Source organism: Equus przewalskii, chromosome 27, assembly GCF_037783145.1.
Source record: "Equus przewalskii isolate Varuska chromosome 27, EquPr2, whole genome shotgun sequence".
Taxonomy (NCBI): Eukaryota; Metazoa; Chordata; class Mammalia; order Perissodactyla; family Equidae; genus Equus; species Equus przewalskii.
Genome location: NC_091857.1, coordinates 10,280,105 through 10,298,821, shown reverse-complemented (window position 1 = coordinate 10,298,821; position 18,717 = coordinate 10,280,105). Strand labels below are relative to the sequence as shown.

The 18,717-nt window shown below is 36.8% G+C and overlaps 1 protein-coding gene and 1 pseudogene across 12 annotated transcripts in view; both read right to left on the bottom strand.

The window, feature by feature from the left end:
* The window catches only part of ROBO1 (roundabout guidance receptor 1), a 1,062,925-nt gene that overhangs the window by 530,760 nt on the left and 513,448 nt on the right, over positions 1–18,717 (bottom strand). The gene's annotated exons all lie outside the window — the stretch shown is intronic.
* Positions 13,372–18,507, bottom strand: LOC103553504 (small ribosomal subunit protein uS2 pseudogene; annotated as a pseudogene).

The window sequence follows — 18,717 nt, the reverse complement described above, 5'->3', positions numbered from 1 at the left end:
AAACACTGGGCTGCCTGCAGCGGAGAGTGCAAACTTAACCACTCGGCCACGGGGCCAGCCCCAATTTTTTAGTTTTATTTTTTGAGAAAGATTAGCCCTGAGCTAACATCTGCCACCAATCCTCTTTTCACTGCGGAAGACTGGCCCTGAACTAACATCCGTGCCCATCTTCCTCTATTTTATAAGTGGGACGCCTGCCACAGCGTGATTTGACAAGAGATGCTAGGTCCACACCCAGGATCCAAACCAGCGAACCCCGGGCCTCTGAAGCAGAATGTGTGAACTTAACCGCTGCACCACTGGGCCGGCCCCAGCACCCTTTTATTTTTAAATGCAAGTCATAGTTGGAATTCCCATTATTGATCTTTTTTAATGAGGAATAAGAGAAATTTAAGATAAATATAAGAAATCTTTGTCAGATTTAAATTTTCTTTCTACAAACACTCATCCTACTCAGAAAAACAGTATCTATTTAACTAAAAATTTAGAACTGATCATATTCATTATTTAAAGACACTTATTGAAAATCAAAGTTAATTACATATTTTCTTCCTATATCCTAAGATACATTAAATTGTTTTGTTTGTATTTATTTTCTTTTTCTCCTTCCATCTAGGCTTAAAATTACTCTCAGTTGATATTCTTTACCAATGTCATATGACATTGAAAGCACATGCAGCAATGAATTTAGTAACCTGAAATTGTGAGATGAATTGCTCTTCAGCGTGTACAGCACTGTCCTTCCCTCCACTTCCTTCCCATCTTCTTTTCTGTTTAGGGCCAAATGCCTTTGGCATGGCCAGAGACTGCACAGGTGATTGTCACCGACTGACTGCCAAGCTCCAGAAACTGAACATGCCTTTTTCCCTCCAGCATATGTCTTGTGAGCCTGAGTGCAGAGGATGGTTGCAAAAAAACATCTTGTTAGTTATGCTAGCTTACAAATACAAATGGAAGATTAACACTCCCTTAAATAGTGATTCGCAGGACTGTGAAAAAGGTTGGTCTATGACACATAAGTACATAGATCTGCCTTTACCCGTGATGGGGCACAGGTGTGTGTGTGTGTGTGTGTGCGCGCCTGTGTGTGCATGCGTGCACACTGGTGAGGGAGGTGGTAGGAGATAAGCCTGGAAACATAAGTTAGAATCAGGGGTGTAAAACGGGCAAAATCCTAAAGGATACAAAAGGAGACCCAGCCATCCTTAACAGGGGTTAAGTGAGAAAAGTAAGTCCTAAAAGAGAAACATTTTGAAGTGAAGAGTTTCTCCATTCTCCCAAAGATGGGGCATAATTTGTACCAATTCAGATACAAAGGAGAGAAGTTAATTCATTATCCACAATGGCTGCCTTAGAGCCTTAGGCTGAGTGAACTCTGATTGACAGGGCTGGACCTGGAAGACAAGGATGCTGAGGCTCAGGGCCGTCAGGTGCATAGATCCTTGCCAAGGTCAGGGAAGGTGCCCTAGCAATACCATTACAAGGTCATATGCTTTGTGCATTTGCCAAAGTGTGAGTTTTAACTTTAATCCATTAAGACACATTTGGTTTTATTATTTTTTACTTCATATTCTTAAATAAATTTCCACAAATTTTATAAGCTTCATGTCCAACAAAAATTAGGTTCACCATAGAAATGGGGGTGAGATAGCATATTTTATATTTAGAGGAGTTCAGTGCTTGCTCTGAAACACATCAAGGAGGGAACTCTGGCAGTGGATGTATGGACATGGAGGTAGAGAAGCTGATGGTGGAGGGCAAAGTTATCTGCAGAAAGCAAGACTGTCAGAAGTGGATCAGTGGACTCAAGACACTCTCCAGGTTTGGAATAGCCTCTTGAGGAATTGCTCATGCAGTAGCTGGCTTGGAACATATGGTTGGATTGATAAATTCTGGTAAGAACCCAAATGGGTAGGGAAATCAGAAATGGATGATCCTCATTGTTAGGAAACTTTCTCCAGGTATCGTGGGCAGCAGCGGAAGAGAGAAAAAGAGAAGAGCTGAATTGAAGTGCGGTTGTTGGGGGTGCTGGGTTAAGATGGGGTAGAATGAGAAGGGACTTGCTTAAGATAAGGCAGCTGGTTAGCGGCAGAGCTAGCACTGGGGCCTGCGTCACTCCCTGAGCAATCCAGGCACTAAAAGGCACTCTTAGCTAAACTGATGGTGGGGACTACCTGTAGGTATCGGATTATTCCAGTTATTGGAGATTCAACATTAGAAGGTTTCCTGAATTTCTGTTGTCTCTGAAGCAAAAACAACAAAAATCCCCCAGAGGAATTAAGTCATGATTTAAAGAACAAAGAGGAGGGACAAATTTGACTTATTTTCACCCTCTGCTTTCTCTCCCTGGTTTTAAGTTCCAATATTTCTAAACAGGGTGGTGGTTCTTTTAACCTAGGATTAGTAAGAATATTTCCTTTCCTAAAAAACAAACAAACAAAAAAACCAAAGAAAACTCAACAAAACTCCAGGTACCTATGTTGTATAAATAATGTACACGTAACTTTGTCAACAATTAAAAAGGCTAACTTTTGGTAAACTAGTAAGTTTACGTGGGATTAAGTAAGCCTATGGCTTGCAAATTAGACTGTAATTTATCATACTACCCTTTTATTGATATGGATGGTTGCTGGATATCACACTTACAGTAATTCAGCTCAGCAAAACTCATATTTATTGCCACTGGTAAAGGGTCTTTAGAGCATCAGTGATGTCTGGATATTTGCTGAAGGCTTTGGAAAAATCCTATTGCTTTATGGTACCGATAACTTCAATTTCAACTATATCCCTTAAAAATTTCAAGTGGTGCTATTGTCTAAAAAAATACTGCTGATCTTTCTTTTTCAGTTGGCAAAGACCTAAACAAAAAAAATGTTGATTCTACCAGGATCTTCCTTCCCCTACAAAAAAAATAAATAAATAAAAGAGAGAGAGAGAGAAAGAGAGAGGGCAAGAGAGAGATCTAGTCATTTTTGTGTGTGTACAAAAGGGAAAAACATTGAGAATTACTTTTTTTGGGGAGGCAGAAAGAAGTAGAGAATCTAGTGTCATTTAATTTCCTCTTTAAGATTGTGCTGGAAAACTAGCATTTCCTTTATATCCTCAAATAAGTAAGAAAATCCTGATAGTTAAAAGAGAACAAGGGCCATGCCTTCAGTCACTTGATAACAACACTAGGGAAAAAAGCCAGGAGCCAACTTCTGGTATTTTTGTATCACAAAGGCTACTCCATAAATACTTGAAAATACTTGTAGCTGAAATAAATGAAACAGAGAGAACAGATAGCTCCATCAGAGAAGGAACTCCAATAACACTGGTGGCAGTGGCAATCATGATTTTGTGGGAAGTTCACACACATCTTTTTCAACGGGATTCTACTTTGGAGTACAATGTAACATTCCATCCTTTCTAAGAGGATAGAGTGTGATTATAAGAGAAAACGTCCAAAGGTTAAAAATACTTGCACACTATAGAAAGTAGCTTAGCCTGGAATTAACTCTGGTTGGTGGCCCTAGAGGTGGGATATGTTTTCTAATCTGTTTGTGGTGCAAGTGTCTTACTTGGGCAATACTTTAAAAGCTTTTAAAAATGTGAACATTTTTGCCACATAAATCCGAAATTAATGGCAGCAATATATATTCGTTTTTATAGTAAACATTAGCAGGATTCCTTTTCTTTTTTTTGCTTTTGGCTGTTTGTGCATTGCATGGTAAAATATTTCCAAAAGATTGCTAGTCAGTTGTCATCTTGCTTTGTTCCTGACTAGGATATAATCATATTTGTAGGAAAAACACACCAGAACCTAAGGTAGTTCCTAGAGCAGTCGAGTAGGGATATTAAAACATCTGTTGTCAATAAATAAAAGCATTTTTGGTACTCCAGCCAATGCAAGCTTGTTATTCAATTATTATTAACATGACAGTTAATGCTTTACTGTGCTTGAAGTTAAATATAACGCATTGTTTAAATTCTGTAACTGTTTTGTTTTCCTCCGGAGTTTGGCTCTTTAACATTTGCTGGATTTACCCAATCACCAGTCATGTCAAGGGAAAAAAATAAGTGTATTGGCAGGAGGCAGGGAACAAAGTACACATATGACTTTTAAATGCCCCAAATGAGAAAGGATTAGGCTGCACGTTATTGAAAGGATACTCCACAGATTATTAGTGCTCTGCTGTTTGCTCACATTAGTTCTCTTAATTGGGCCTCTTTTCTAAAGACAATAATCCTATCAACAGAAAGTTGCAATGTAGGTCCTTCTGGGCTTTGGAAAGAGAACTCATCTCTCACTTAAGACAGTATAGAAATTTCTGGTGTCGCAGAAAGCAACGCGCTGTCATGTGAACTGTTACAGAACATTCTGAGTCTTTTATAGAGAGTTGTCACACAATCTATAGTTGCTTGTGCTTTGGAGAAATAAGATGGCATTACTCAAAGAGAGGTTCCCTCTGGTGAAAAGTCTCCCATTTCTCTTGGCCATCGTGGACAGTGGAGTGGAGTCAGGACCAGGACTTATGGCAGGTGACTCAGTTTGGGTCTTTGCTCCAAAATGACCCAGGCTGGGGCAGGGCTGAATCAATGGGAAAGGGGTTTGGGCTAAAGCTGTTGTTTTAAGGAAAAGCTTCTGTCTAGTTTTGTAAAAGTTCCGGAAAGGACCCTTGGAAATGTTGGAGGGACTGCTGGTGCCCTTAGCTTCCAAGAATCCTTCTAGGAGTTTCCTTCTACCATCTCCTTCAATGCATGGCTTCTGAGCTCCACAAGCCAGATTGATTATCAATAAAATCCACAGCATCTCCCAATTTACCTAGAGCAAAAGCCAGGGTCCCTTTTCCCTTTTTCTTGTAATACTGGTCAGAACCCAGATTTGAGTCAGTCAGAATCCCAAGTCACCATATTCTAGCTGTATACATTTGGGCAGGCCACTCAACTTCAACACAGTTTCTTTCTTTATAGAATGTGGTTAATGATGACTTCTATTTCATAGTTTTCTTTGAGAATCACAGCACTTGCCAGAGGAAGCACTCATAAAATAGCGCTAATTAAACAATTCAAGTTGTAAAAGTGACTCCTCATCTGATCTAAGTAACACTCTGAGAAGAGAAAGACCTTTTGGGGCTCCATTCTTTTCTTTTATCTCTCTCTCCAAGTGTCTTGGGGCTTTATGCTGATGAGGATCATTTACTTTTGCTACAACCATTTACCTTTATAAGGAGATGATTGTAGAGGCTATACATTAAGTCAAAGGGATTATTTTAATGATGGAATTTCAGGTAGTAGTCAGTGGAGAGACTTAGGACAAAAAGTTTCATTTTACTATTTTACTAACAAGTATCTCCCTATCTCACTAATACACAGAGACGACATTTAAATTGTCGGATGACTCTTGCAACATTTAATCTTTAATGACACTTTCTAACCAGAATGTTTACTCATCGTTCTGAAATTTTTATTATGCATATGTCCTAGATAATAACGGAGTAAAACATTTGAGGAGACCAGAAATAGTCACATGGAGATTTCCATCTTCAGAGTACTGGTTTGAATACCATTAGATCAGTGATGACAGGAAGTCAATATAGGCCCATGAAACTGGCAAATTTGAAATTAATTTGTTGCTGTAGTTTAAGTATCTAGTCCAATTTAAAATCATCTGGTGTTTTTGGTTGGTCATTTTGAAGAAGCCACACACTAAAAATACTTCATTTTGTGATGTAAGGAGAGCTGGCTTTCCTTTTCTCATATGGGTCTTCTCAAAATGAATTTAAGATTATAGAATTCATAATAAGACATATATATGTATAGTCACCTATTTTATACATGTAAACATTTTTAATTTATGTATACTATATATTTATAAAAATACTTCATAACAATATACATTATATATAAAATATTTGAATTCTGTGTCACCAGGTCTTCTAAATACTTTTCACCTGAGCCCCAAATTTTACTAAACGTTACTTAGAATAAAGAATATACTTAAGATAGAGAATCTTGAAAGATTAGAGCTAGACAGGAATATTAGAATTTAACTGCCCCAAGCCCTTTATTTTAAAGATGAGGAACACGGGGTCCAAAGAGATTGAGAGACCTTATTTTCAAGGTGACTCAAATATTTAATGAGAGTTTTTGAACAATTATTCTTCAGCCCAAGCCCTATATTCTGTCCTAATACAAATCTTGGGCTGGAGAATGCTACCCAAGATAACTTTACTTGCTCTTCCACATATGTGAGCATATGTGCTTTTCATTACACATTTTGATGTTCACCTGTTCCTCTCTCCTGAATCAACCTAGTTCTTCTCTGAAATATCCTCTGCTTCCTGCCAAGTCTCTTTAAAACTTTATATAACCAGGTCTCTTGTCCACATCCTTACCAAAATGATTGTCTTTTCTATTGTACAAAGCTGCAATTTAGGCCACAAGCCTCTCATCCTAGCTGCCACTACTGCATTCTTATGCCCACTTTCCTAAACATTGGTGCTGTTCACATACTCTGCTGGCTGCCTGATGGACGTGTGATGGACAGGACTGTTCAGCCCTTCTTTTAAGTGAGGTGTATCCAGATGACCTGCATTCAGTGAAGTACAAATGGAGGATTTAAGAGGTAGTGTGTGACTCATCACCTCCCTTCTCGTTGCTTGCAATAATCATGGATATATGTTGAGACGAGGTCTCCCTCATCCTGGGTTTCTGAGTGGTAACAATGAGCAGAGCCCTTTTCTAACTCCAGGTGGGATAACTGTGAAATAGACTACCCTATGTTGCCTCTTACAGGACATATTATCGCATGGTCAAAAGTGTTAAGAAAAGACAATAAATGGAGAGATTTTTCTCCATAAATATATGACAGAGAGAGTAACAGGGAGCTAGGATTTCTCTGGGAGAGCTTCACGGCAGCTTACAACCCAGGCTCTGACATGTGTGTAAAATGGGGAAAGTACAAAGCATAAGGCTTTCTGATGTGAGTGGAAAGATGGAGATTCTCCTCAGCATCCCATAACCTTGAGAACGATGACTTCCCTTCAGTTTAGAAGAGCTCCAAAGGTGTCCAGTCATTATGTAAATGTCCTTTTCTTTTTTTACCTTTATCAAACACCAGCACTTAGAGGAAAAGATGTAACACTGTGCTCCAGAGAGGTGGGAAGAAGATGTAATATAAGGAAGAAATTTCTGATCATTGGAGCCCTCCCCAGATGGAACTGGCTCTTTTGTTTCAGATAACCATCTGGAAGAGATATTGAAGACTTTCTAGACAGTCTCTAAATTTCCTTCAAATGCCAAGATTCTGCCAACTTCTCTCTCTACCTATATTAGTCTAGCTTTTCTCTGGAGCTGGATGGATGACACTCATATGAGCATTTCTTAAATACTGTTTGATAGTGAGAATCACCTCGAAAGCATGATCATCTCTAACTGAATATTTTTTCTAAATCAACTACTGAAAATTTGAAACCTGGTGCTGAGAATAATTTTGTCCAACACTGAATAATTCAATCACTTGAAGAGGAGCCATCGAAATGCAAAGTGTTGAGAAAACTCATTCCAACAAAAGTTCCAAAGCAATCCAGAAAACAGATGGCCTCGGGATTAGCTGACTGTGCCAAGATTTCTAGGACATATTTTAATCTGGATAGTATATAATCTCATCTGTAAAATAAAAATCTGGTTTCAGTCCCAGCTATAGGCAAATTCCATAAAAATAACCAAAATTCATTCTAGGATATCTGCAGAAACAAACCTGCATTTATTTTAAGCTATTCTCATACACAATATTAACTCAATTTAGTTTGTCTTCTTTAAGTGATAGAGTAAAAGAAAACCACAAAGACAAAGAACTCAGTAGATAATCCTGGTTCTGCCACTAATTCCTGTGTGATCTCAGACAAGTCACTGATCCTCTCTGAGCTAAAAGGTCCACCAAATGCTAACGTTCTATGAGTGTGCGATTTCTGTGATAAAAGAAAAAAATTATCTTCTTCCCATTTTAATACTGAGAGCAGAATGCTTACAGATTGCAATGGAAACTAGTTAGTCCTAAATTGCTACTGCTTTGTCACAGATGTGATGAATAAAAGCTAATAAAATGTGAATATAAACAAATGTTAAGAAATTGTGTTTATCCTCTTAGAGACATTTTTACCATTTATGTAACTATATTTGCAATACTTTCATATGTAAATATTTTTAAGTATATGTTTTAATTCTTATGTTAGACAAGAAAGGCTGTTGTTTCTTCAGTTTACTGCATAAGCACAAAAATTAGCATCAGGTTAGATTAAACATTTTGGGAGGGCACAGGATACCTTTCTCTTTTGTAGCTACAATAGTAACATATTATCATGACAGCAAAATAAAAGACTACAGAAAATAAAAGTATTTTGTTGACATCTTTGTATGCATTTAACTGGAATTTTTAAGATATGTATGTATACGGTGCATGTGTGTGCACCTCTGCTGTGCTGGGGTATATACTTTGTGCACACGCAGACTGACACACCATTTTTTTGTCGTTAGAAATGGAATTTTTCCTTTCATTCATTTTTAAACTTGTTTTTCTTTTAATATGCTGTTTTACTGAACATGAAAAATATGAAAAAAATTGCATAGTTTTCTGCTAATGATTTTGAGTCATATGCTCTATGAGAGCAGAGATTTATGTATCTTGTTCTCCGTGGTTTCCTCAAATCCAGCAGAGGACAAAGTTGTTTATTCACTAAATATTCACTGAATAAATATATGAAAGTAAAAAATTGGAAAATGCACTTATGCACTCAGACATTTGTTAAAATTAGGAATACAGCATACAGGGATGCCTTAAGGCCACTTAATAAGTATCTCAACTGATTTTTGACTGATAAGACTCATATAAATGTATTAAGTACATAAAACAAGAATAGAGACCCACCCACATGTCTGTCCAGGACGACAACTTTCCTTGAATAAAAAAATATTTACAAATATAAAATACTTATAAAAATATATAAATGTAAATATCTAAAATATAAAAAAGTAGTATAGAAAGAATAAGAAAATTAGCACTAAGGCCATGTTGTGTAAATTTATGCTAGTGCTCCTAAGAAAAGGTGATAACGTGTGTGTGTGGTACGTGCATGTACATGTGTGTGTTTCTGCATAGCTACAAAACTCTAATACTAAAAGCAAAAACCTGAGCATTCAATTTAAAGAATATTTATCCATGTTTCCAAAAGAAAAGCAAGTATCTTAGGCCAATAAATCTGTACTTTCAGTGTAAGAATATTATGACATGAAATCCTGTCAAAATAAAGCGGCAGTTTGATATGTTAAGCCGATCACCATATCGCTCTCAGAATGGTAAGAAAAGTAATATGGTTCATTTATAACCTATTGGAAATTGAAATCTGAGTTTTAATCTCAATTTGAGATCTTAGTTTAAGATGAATAATTTTAAAGTATCATAAATACAGCAACTTTTTTTTTCAGAAACAAATACACAATGTAGACATTGGTGAAATAAACAGGCACATCAGAATGTTGAGGGAAAATATGTTTAGGGAATATTTGAAAGGAATTCATAATAGCCTCCATAACTAAATGATAAGGAAGCAAAAACTAGAACTACATATTTCTTTACTAGACATCTCCAATTTATAAATAAACTGTGTTACAGAATTTTATGTATTCATTGATTGTTTTACTTGGAATGCATTTTCCATACAGGAATATTTTAAATAAAGTCTGTCTTCCTAAAACAGTCAGAAAGCCTTCTCATGTATCTTAAAACAAGACTACTAATGATATATTTTAACCAAAATTAACTCCTCATTTACACATTATCCAGGAATGCATTCTGAATTCCACATGGAATTCTAAAATGCCTTCAGGCAACAGAAATGAGGATGCTCCAATGCAATGCTGTCCAGTAGAACTTTCTCTGTGGATAGAAATATTCTATAAGATCCACATGTGCCTGGCTATTGAGCACTTGGAATGTGGCCAGTATAAAGAAAAACAGAATTGTTCATTTTATATAATAGCCACGTGTGGCTAATGTCTACCCTATTAGACAGTACACATCTAACTCATGTTACTAAGGCTATGCTACAAAGCGCATATTGGAGCGTAGGGCAGAGGGGTAGATTACCCCCATTTGTTCACCATGATGGTGTGAAAGTGTATTATGGCTTTAGGCATTTTACAAACTCACTGTCTACAAACAAATCAGCACTGTCAAACCACTGTCCTTTTCTGCTTTGCATTCTCTTTTTCCCAGCCCTGGTAAAGACCTACTCTGTCTTCAAGTTCCAATTCCAATGTTTTCTTTGTAATGTTCCATTAGACTCACTCACTCTGCTCTTTGCATATATAGAAATTAAAACCTATACCAGAGAATGTCCTACATCTGTAACCTTTTTAAAAAGATGTTCATCAAACCAACTTCGTCTTATGCAGATTTTATTCTTCAACATTACCACCGTTTCTAGTATTACTAGTGATTAATGACTATGTGAATGAATGAAAGTATCAAACTTAGAGACTTCTCTCAAAGAGTTTATAATAGAGATAAGCATAGACACAAATATTTTTCCATATTCTCTCTATGATCTGTCCACAGAGATTTTTTAGACATACTCCTAAGGTCATAAAGTGACCTATTGTATGCAACCCTGTAAGAAGGAAGGAGAAAATCCATATCTGCTGAGGACAATTTAAAATATGAGAAAATATTAATTAAATGTTGGTTAATTCTTCTTTCTGAGTACAAGGGGCTCTATGAGTAAATTATCTTATTTTACCCAGCTGGACTGAAGATTTATTGCTATTTTCTTCAAAAAAGTTTGCCTTGGCATAATTTCATTCTTTTCCACTTTCATATTATTAATTGTTCTGAAATTTAATATAATTTATTAAATTGATCTTTGTGTAGAGCATAGTACCAGATTGAGTAGATGCTAATTATCTGAGGAGTGAGGAAGACATGAATACTCACTGTTTCAATATCAGATGCATTATGACATCAAGGTTGGAGTAGAAACAAGAATGAGTTCTTAAGGGGGAAATATCATCACGTGTTACAAGATGGTTTACAAGTTTCTAACACTCTCTATATTATTTAGATTATATTTCACAATGAGACCAGGTTTGCAGTAGATAATTAACTATGTGAAGACCACATTAAAGATTCAGATAATAAAATATTAACATAAAATATACATTATTAATATGCCATACATATTCCGTGAGTGAATTCTGAGTATAGGGATATGTATTTACTAATTTCCCTTGGAAATTAATGTGCAAAAGAACAACCACTCTAACCTTGCCTCAGATAGGACCACCTCCTGGGAGGAATTTGATTAATGGGAGCAGTCATGAAAGGTATTACGCTTTGATTAACGTACTTTAATTTTTCCAAAAAAAAGTCAAAGGGGACCTTTTTCGCACATTCAACAATAAAGTGGTTATATTCTCTGAAATGTCTCAATTTCTTAGTTTCGAAATTTTTTGGTGCAAAAATTTCTGTAAATATAACCTGGGAGAAGAATCTATATTTGAGTAAAGCTTCACTAGTTGATAGCTATTTTATTTGTAAAGAGGTTTAAATAATATAATATTTATTCTGCAAAAAGACTCCTTTATTAAAGGAAATCAACAATTTAAATATCAATAGCAGGAAAATATGTGATTATTTCATATTTGTTGTCTTTCCCTATTTTTATGTTAATGAGTTGGTATTGCACTCTTCCTGGAGATGATGTGACTTTTGAAAAGTTATTTATCCAAAACTTAAACTTAGGAATATGTCCTTTTGGTTGGCCAAAATAAATTTTCTCAATTTTATCAGTAGCCTTTATCTTGTTACGTGGCTTTGGATGGCATTTCTCTTTCTAATCAATCAATTTTAAAAAGTATTCTATTGCTCACTAATTACTCTAGTTTATTCAAAAGATATTAACTGAGTCCATACTATGTGCCAGGAATGACACTGATTATTGGTATATAGTGGTTCCTCCTTTCATTGATATTATATTCTAGAAGTGACTGACATTAAATCAACATGCAGGTAATATGTAATTAATAATTGTAAGTGACAGAAGGAAAAGAAAGATAGGGATAATTTAGATTGATGAAGGGCTTATCAGGGAAGGCTACTCTAAGGAAATGATGTATGAGCTGAGATATAAAGAATTAGTAGCAACCAATTAACAGCAGTAGCTGTGGAGGGCAAGGGTGATGTGTGTTAGGTGGTGGGTGTGAGAGAACAGCAGAGGAAACAACAAGTCTAAAAGCCCCTTTGGTAAGACAAATCTTCTCATATTTGAAGAACTCTCAGAGGCCAGAGACTGAAATATCATGAATGACAAGATGAATTAGAAGAGGCATCTACTAGAACATCCAAGATCACATAGACCATGGGAAAGGATTTGATCTTTGACTGAAAACTGAAAGAATGCCACCTAAGAGTTTTGAAGCAAGTTGTCCATAGTTTTAAAAATGACAATTCTGTCTATTTAGCGGAGGATGGCAAGAGTTCAGAATATTGCCTTAGTATAGGTTAGAGACACTGTTGTCTTGGACTATAGTGTGGCAGCAGAGATAGAGAAAATAAATGGATTCAAGATACGCATGGTTGTATGTGAGAGATGAGAACAAGAAAGTTTTAAAATGAGTACCAGTGTTCTGGCTTGCACATGGCTTTGGCTGGAGGTGACATTTACAGAAATAGAAAAGACTAGTAAGTGCAGGTTTGAGGAAGTTGTTCGGACCTGAATAGATATAGCTAGAGTTTAGGACATGCCAAGTTTGAGATATCTATGAAACACAAAAGTAGATCCCTCAAGTAGATCACTGCATATGAAAGTGTGAAGCTCAGAGGAGAGTGTGGGGTGGATATAAAAATATGTGAGTCTTTGCATATGGATGATGGTGATGATGATGACAACGATTATAGCAAACAGAGCGCACACCTTTTTCCAACCACTATTTGAAGCACTTTACACATATTATCTCATTTAACACTCAGAAACACTTATGAAGTAATTACTGTTATCCTCATTTTAAAGGTGGAAAATGAAGCTTGAAAATCACCAGGTAGGAAGTGCAGAGATAGGGTTAGAAGCACGGTGGTCTGGATCCAGAGTCCATCCTCCCATCTACTATACTCTGCTGTCCTTCAAAAAAGCCTAGATAAACTCACTCCATCTTTATACTAAGATATAGCTTTGATTTTCCATCAGAGAAAGTTAGGTGTTCAGAAAATGATAAAAAGTAGAAATTATTCCCTACTCTCTTCTGATTTGAGGATGATTTTCTTTAAAGAAACCATTTATTTTCCATCAACCTCATTTCCATTTCCTGTTCAAGAGTCTGTGGAAGGACAGCTTCAGATCATTCAGTGGTTGTGCCTCTTCATTCAGTGGTCTGAGCAGTGGGAGCTACAGAGCAGTGTTCACTGGGGGGTTGAGCACCCCAATCTTCAGTAGGGAACTGCTGGATAGACACAGAGGGACCTGCACACCTTCAGACCAGCCTGCGACCTTGGGTTGACCAGCAGTAAATCTGAGAGCTGGAGTGGTCCATTCACCCTGAAATTCCTCCTCCGTCACAGACTTTTCAGCAGCAGGCTGCTCTTCCTTTTCCATCTCCTCAGGATCTCTGTAGAAGCAGACGTCAGGCATGACATGACCTCCCTTGGGTATTCTTGGGAGATGACGCCATGCATGCACAGAACTTCCCAGGCCAGCGTCCAGCACATCAGATTCCCTGAGTGAGCGCCCTTCTTGTTGCTTGGGATGGCAATGTCTTACAGAGGAGAGTCTGTGTTACACAGAGAAAGCATAAACAGGTTAACGGAAGATGCCTCTGTGGGTGGCTGGTGGTCAGCCCTGGGATCAGTAACCATCGGAAGCCTCAGCTCCCAGAAGGCTGCCTGGTTTTGATTAGTGAAGATTCCAGGAGTGAAGCAGCCAACAAGAGGAGGGGCTCCAGTGGCAGCAGCAAACTTCAACACGGCTCGCTGGCCAGTATTCCTGGAGGATATGACATCAACATCAGCTGAGTGTTTAACGGCAACCATAGCATGAGCTACCAGCAGAAGCTTCTCCCAGATTCTCTTTACATTTATGATGTAGATTCCATCACTTTGCCTTTTGTAGATGTACTGCTCCATTTGGAAGTCAAAGTTGGCGCCACCTAAGGGGGTTCCTGCTGCAAGGACATCATCCTCCTTCATTTGCAGGACATTGAGGGCTCCAAATATTGTGAAAGTTTCCCTTTCAGTGATGAAATCCTCATGTTTACAGTGGAATTGATTCCAATAAAGTATAAAGTGAGAGAAGATACTCAGAACTGATCCCTGGTGAATTCCAAGCTACAGTTTGCTAGAGAAGAGAAATTGGCCATAAGATGGAAAAGATAGCCAGAGACATAAGAAGAAAAGAAGGAGAATGTTGAATCACACAAGCCAAGAGCCAAGGGAAAGAGAGCTACAAAAGAGAGGAAAGAGTCAACTGCATCCACTGCTGTTCAGAGACCTAGTTAGGTTTATTATAGAATACAAGTTCCTCATGAATAGGCAGTGATTGAGGGAAAGAATGTTAGAATAGCCATGGACAGTTATGATCTTGGTCTAATCCCAGCCCTGACATTTCCTAGATGAGAAACATTGGGCAGGCCCCCTAATCTCTCTAGATCTCAGATTCCGATTCTATAGAGTAAATATGGACAAGATAGTCTCCATGGGTCCTTCCGTCTCCTGAATGCTCTTTTATTATTTATGGTTTATCAACATTTTACAATAATGGAAAGTTTGTTCTTTTCTGGTTAAAAGGCCTCTTTCTCAGCAAACATTATATTGTTGCTCACATTCACAAAATGACTTGCAATAGACAGCACACTACCAGTGTGGGAAGTTAGCTTACACACAGATGTCATGCAAAAAGTCTTTTTTATTGGTGGTGGAAGTTATCTGAAGATTAGATCACAATAGAATAGTTTCAAATTTCTGAATGGGACATGGCTTTCTTTTTATTCTAATGTATAGTCTCTACTATCAACACAAAAAATATTTATACACAAGGGAGCTTAGAAGATTCTCAAGTGCCTGGCTCTCATTTTAAAAAGTTGTTCAATTTGGCAAGTTCCTCATGTACTTGTGTGTTTGACCTTGGCATGTGAGCAGACATGTAAATACTGCGTTTGCTGAACAATGTGTACTTATCTGCAATTCCAAATGGCAGTCACATTTAATCCTATCCTTCTGTCTTCCTAAATCTTCACTTACTCTTTTATTAATACACTGGAATGATGAAAACAAAAGAAGATCATCTTATTCTTTGCAGGTATGTGGATGATTGGTTGCCATTGGAGAAAGTGAGGACAAATTACGTGACTCAATAAAATTGGAAGGGTACCATCTTTCTTCCTATGTGGAGAATTGTTCTGCCTTTTAAAAGTAAGTGGGTTCAATATATTGAGTTATGACTAGTGAGTATGATATCTCTAGTTATGAAGATTCTGACTTACAGGGCAAAGTAGTGCTATGCTATAGGACTAGCTAGATATAAAGTTCAAAGCAGCCATTAGGGTCTCTGTTAACACACTGAAACAGTTTTGTAAATTTTACCTACAAATATAGAAGTCTCAATGCTGCGATTATGAGTCAAATGGATTTAAGTTTAACTTCCTGGATCTAACATATGTTAGTCATGTGATCTTTGCCAGGACACTTGGCTTCTTCAAGTATCAGTACTGCCATCATTAAAACTGGAATAACATTAATACCTACCTCATAGGCCTGTTGAGACAAGTAAACAAGGTATTGTACATAAAATTCTAAATACAGTGCTGTGCAGATAGTAAGTAGTCAGTCGTTGGTAGCTATTTTCATTATCATTTTTCTATTGCTATTTTTATAGTTGTCCCAACGATGCAGAGTGATGCTATGAGGAATGAGCAACTAGAATATGAAAGTGACACTAATTAGATACATTACAGATTACAGATCAGAATTTGATATAGCCTGATGTCAAGAGCAGGGAACCAGGGATTGACGTCTTGCCACATTGTTCTTTCATTTTTATAAGATTTTGATACAGTGCCTAAATGTTGTATTATCTGTAACAAGAATTTCACCTATTTTTATCTTCTATTTTATGTCCGAAGTGACACGATTTTCCAGAGATTCTTGATTTGTACTTCTTTATGTGGCTTGAATTAGATGTTTTAAGGTATTAAATATAAAAGAATAGACCATTGAGTAATATTTTCTCACTTCCCGTTTGCTGGGAAAGATTCACCCTGAGCTAACATCTGTTGCCAAGCTTCTTTTTTTTCCCCCTCCCCAAAGCGCCAGTGCATAGTTGTATATTCTAGTTGCAAGTCCTTTTAGTTCTTCTATGTGAGCCACCACCACAGTATGGCTACTGACAGACAAGTGATGTGGTTCCGTGACTGGAACCAAACCCAGGCTGCTGAAACAGTAAAAGTGCCAAAGTTTAACCACTAGGCCATCAGGGCTGCTCTGACTCCCCATTTGATCTGGTTCTTGTCACAGGCAAACAGCAAAATTACTTTGACCTCAAAAAGAAGATTTTTTACTTTTTGAAAGTTATGATATAAAAAAGATATTTGATGGATTTGTTTCTGTATTATGAAAAATAAAGACTTGTAAAATGAAAACTGCTTTCAATAAGTAATATCCTGAATTCAAGGACGACTTTGTACAGTTTCCATTATGCATTGACAACAAAATGTAAATAGAAAGTCAGTTTATAAAATTGCTTGCAGTTCCTATGGTCAATAAACACTTGTTGAATGACTGACTGATTCTATGGCATTTGGAATTTGTCCCTTTGTTCTTCAGAAAACACACAGTTATAGTCAGAAAAGTTATACAGCAAATTAGATGCTAATGTATCTTTTATAACAAATTCACATTATCTTCCATTATATTTATTAATTTATGTCTTTCCTATTTACCAGGAACTCCAAACGAGAGAGAGGAATATTATTGAACATTTTTTATCTTTAGAATTTTAGGCATGTTCATTAACTAATTAATTAACTTACACATTCATTTAGTTATTCATTAAATAAAAGCTTATTGAGCACCTACTTTATGCCAGATATTGTAATAAAGTATAGTGGAGTTAAGGACCTAAAGGTTAAAAGTCACAGCCTCTATCTGTAGGAACTTCTACATATGAATACAAATATACATATGTTATGTATACAATAGGTAGGTATGCAGTGCATTTGTACTACATACGCAAATGAATCTTCACAAGTATAGAAACAACAACAGTATAAGCCAGATTGCAATAAGCATAAGCAGTGGGGTAGGAATATACTGTGGAAAAGTTGACTAAACCTTTCCAACAGAAGTGGTGAGTTTTCTCAGAAAAGGGGGCATCTGGCTAGTGCTAGAAGGATCAGGAGGACTTTATCCAGTTGGAGAAAAGGGACAAAAAAGATGAAATGAGAGGACAGCCATTCCTGGAGGGTGAATCCAACACACACACAAACCCATAAAATAAAGAGCATGAAACAAAGAAGTGAGTGGTTGGGAATAAAGGATTTTAACTGCATGGAGGTCATACAGAGTCCTTCCCCAGACTTGCTAGTGAGTTAACTTAAAATGACTACAACAGCTATCTAATTTCTAGTTGTATGGATTATTAAGAGCAAAAGGGGTTGGAAGTCTTTTAAGATGCACAACACAAATATATGAGGTTCAACCTCAGAGGAGAAGGGTTTAGGATTTGCGACTATTTTTACCTTGTCTCTCTGTACATTTAAATCTTCTGGGACCATCCATGGGCAACACCCATGGCAATTTATTAGTTTCTCCAGGTTAATGCTTCTTGTTTTAAGAATACTGAGTATACAAATACACGATACCCAGATCTAGGAAATATTTGTCTATTGCTGACATTTCAATGCTTCAGATAGGGCACTTCTCTCTTTGAGTTTGAATTAATTGGATAATGCTATGCCTTTAAGTATCTTTATTTTGATGTCTTGTTTTTCAGTGGTGTGACTATCTATATAGTTTACTTAAATTATGCTGCTTTTCCATATTCCCAAATGATAAAGTAGTAAACATATACTTATCTTTCTCATAGAGATGTTATGATAATCAAGAATAATAGGAATGAATGGATGAAGTTGTCCTTGAGTGGCTTGTGAGAAATTCAGGCACAAATTCAGGTTGTTGCCTATTAGCCTTGCTCATTAGATTTAAAGCACTGGGAAATTTAAACATCCCCAAATGTTGAGAATTTATACTTTATTATCTTTAAGTCCTTTTACTGAACAGAAGACTCAAGACAGTTCTAAGGACAGAAATAGCTAAAGTAGCCACTTAAATCTGTTGTTGTAATTTTTAAACAATATGTCTGTTTGTGATGTCTGGGAAAATTGACTTATATTGCTTAATAATGCTGAGCTGGCTTAAGGGGTAATGTTACAAATTCTCTCTCATATAGACACGTGTTACTTTACCTTCTTCAGCGTGTTCTTCATGATGTATCTAAGTGTGAATGGGTCAATTTGTCATATGCATTTGGATCAAGGGTTGTATACCTTTAAAACCTAATCACCCTTTTTTGTTTATATCCTTTCTTCCTGGATGCCAAAGTAGTCAAAATAATATGTCCACGAGATACATACTTTCAGTCTGTGACTGTAACCTAATGGACCCGTTTTTCTTTGTGGCTTGAGGGTTCAAATGCA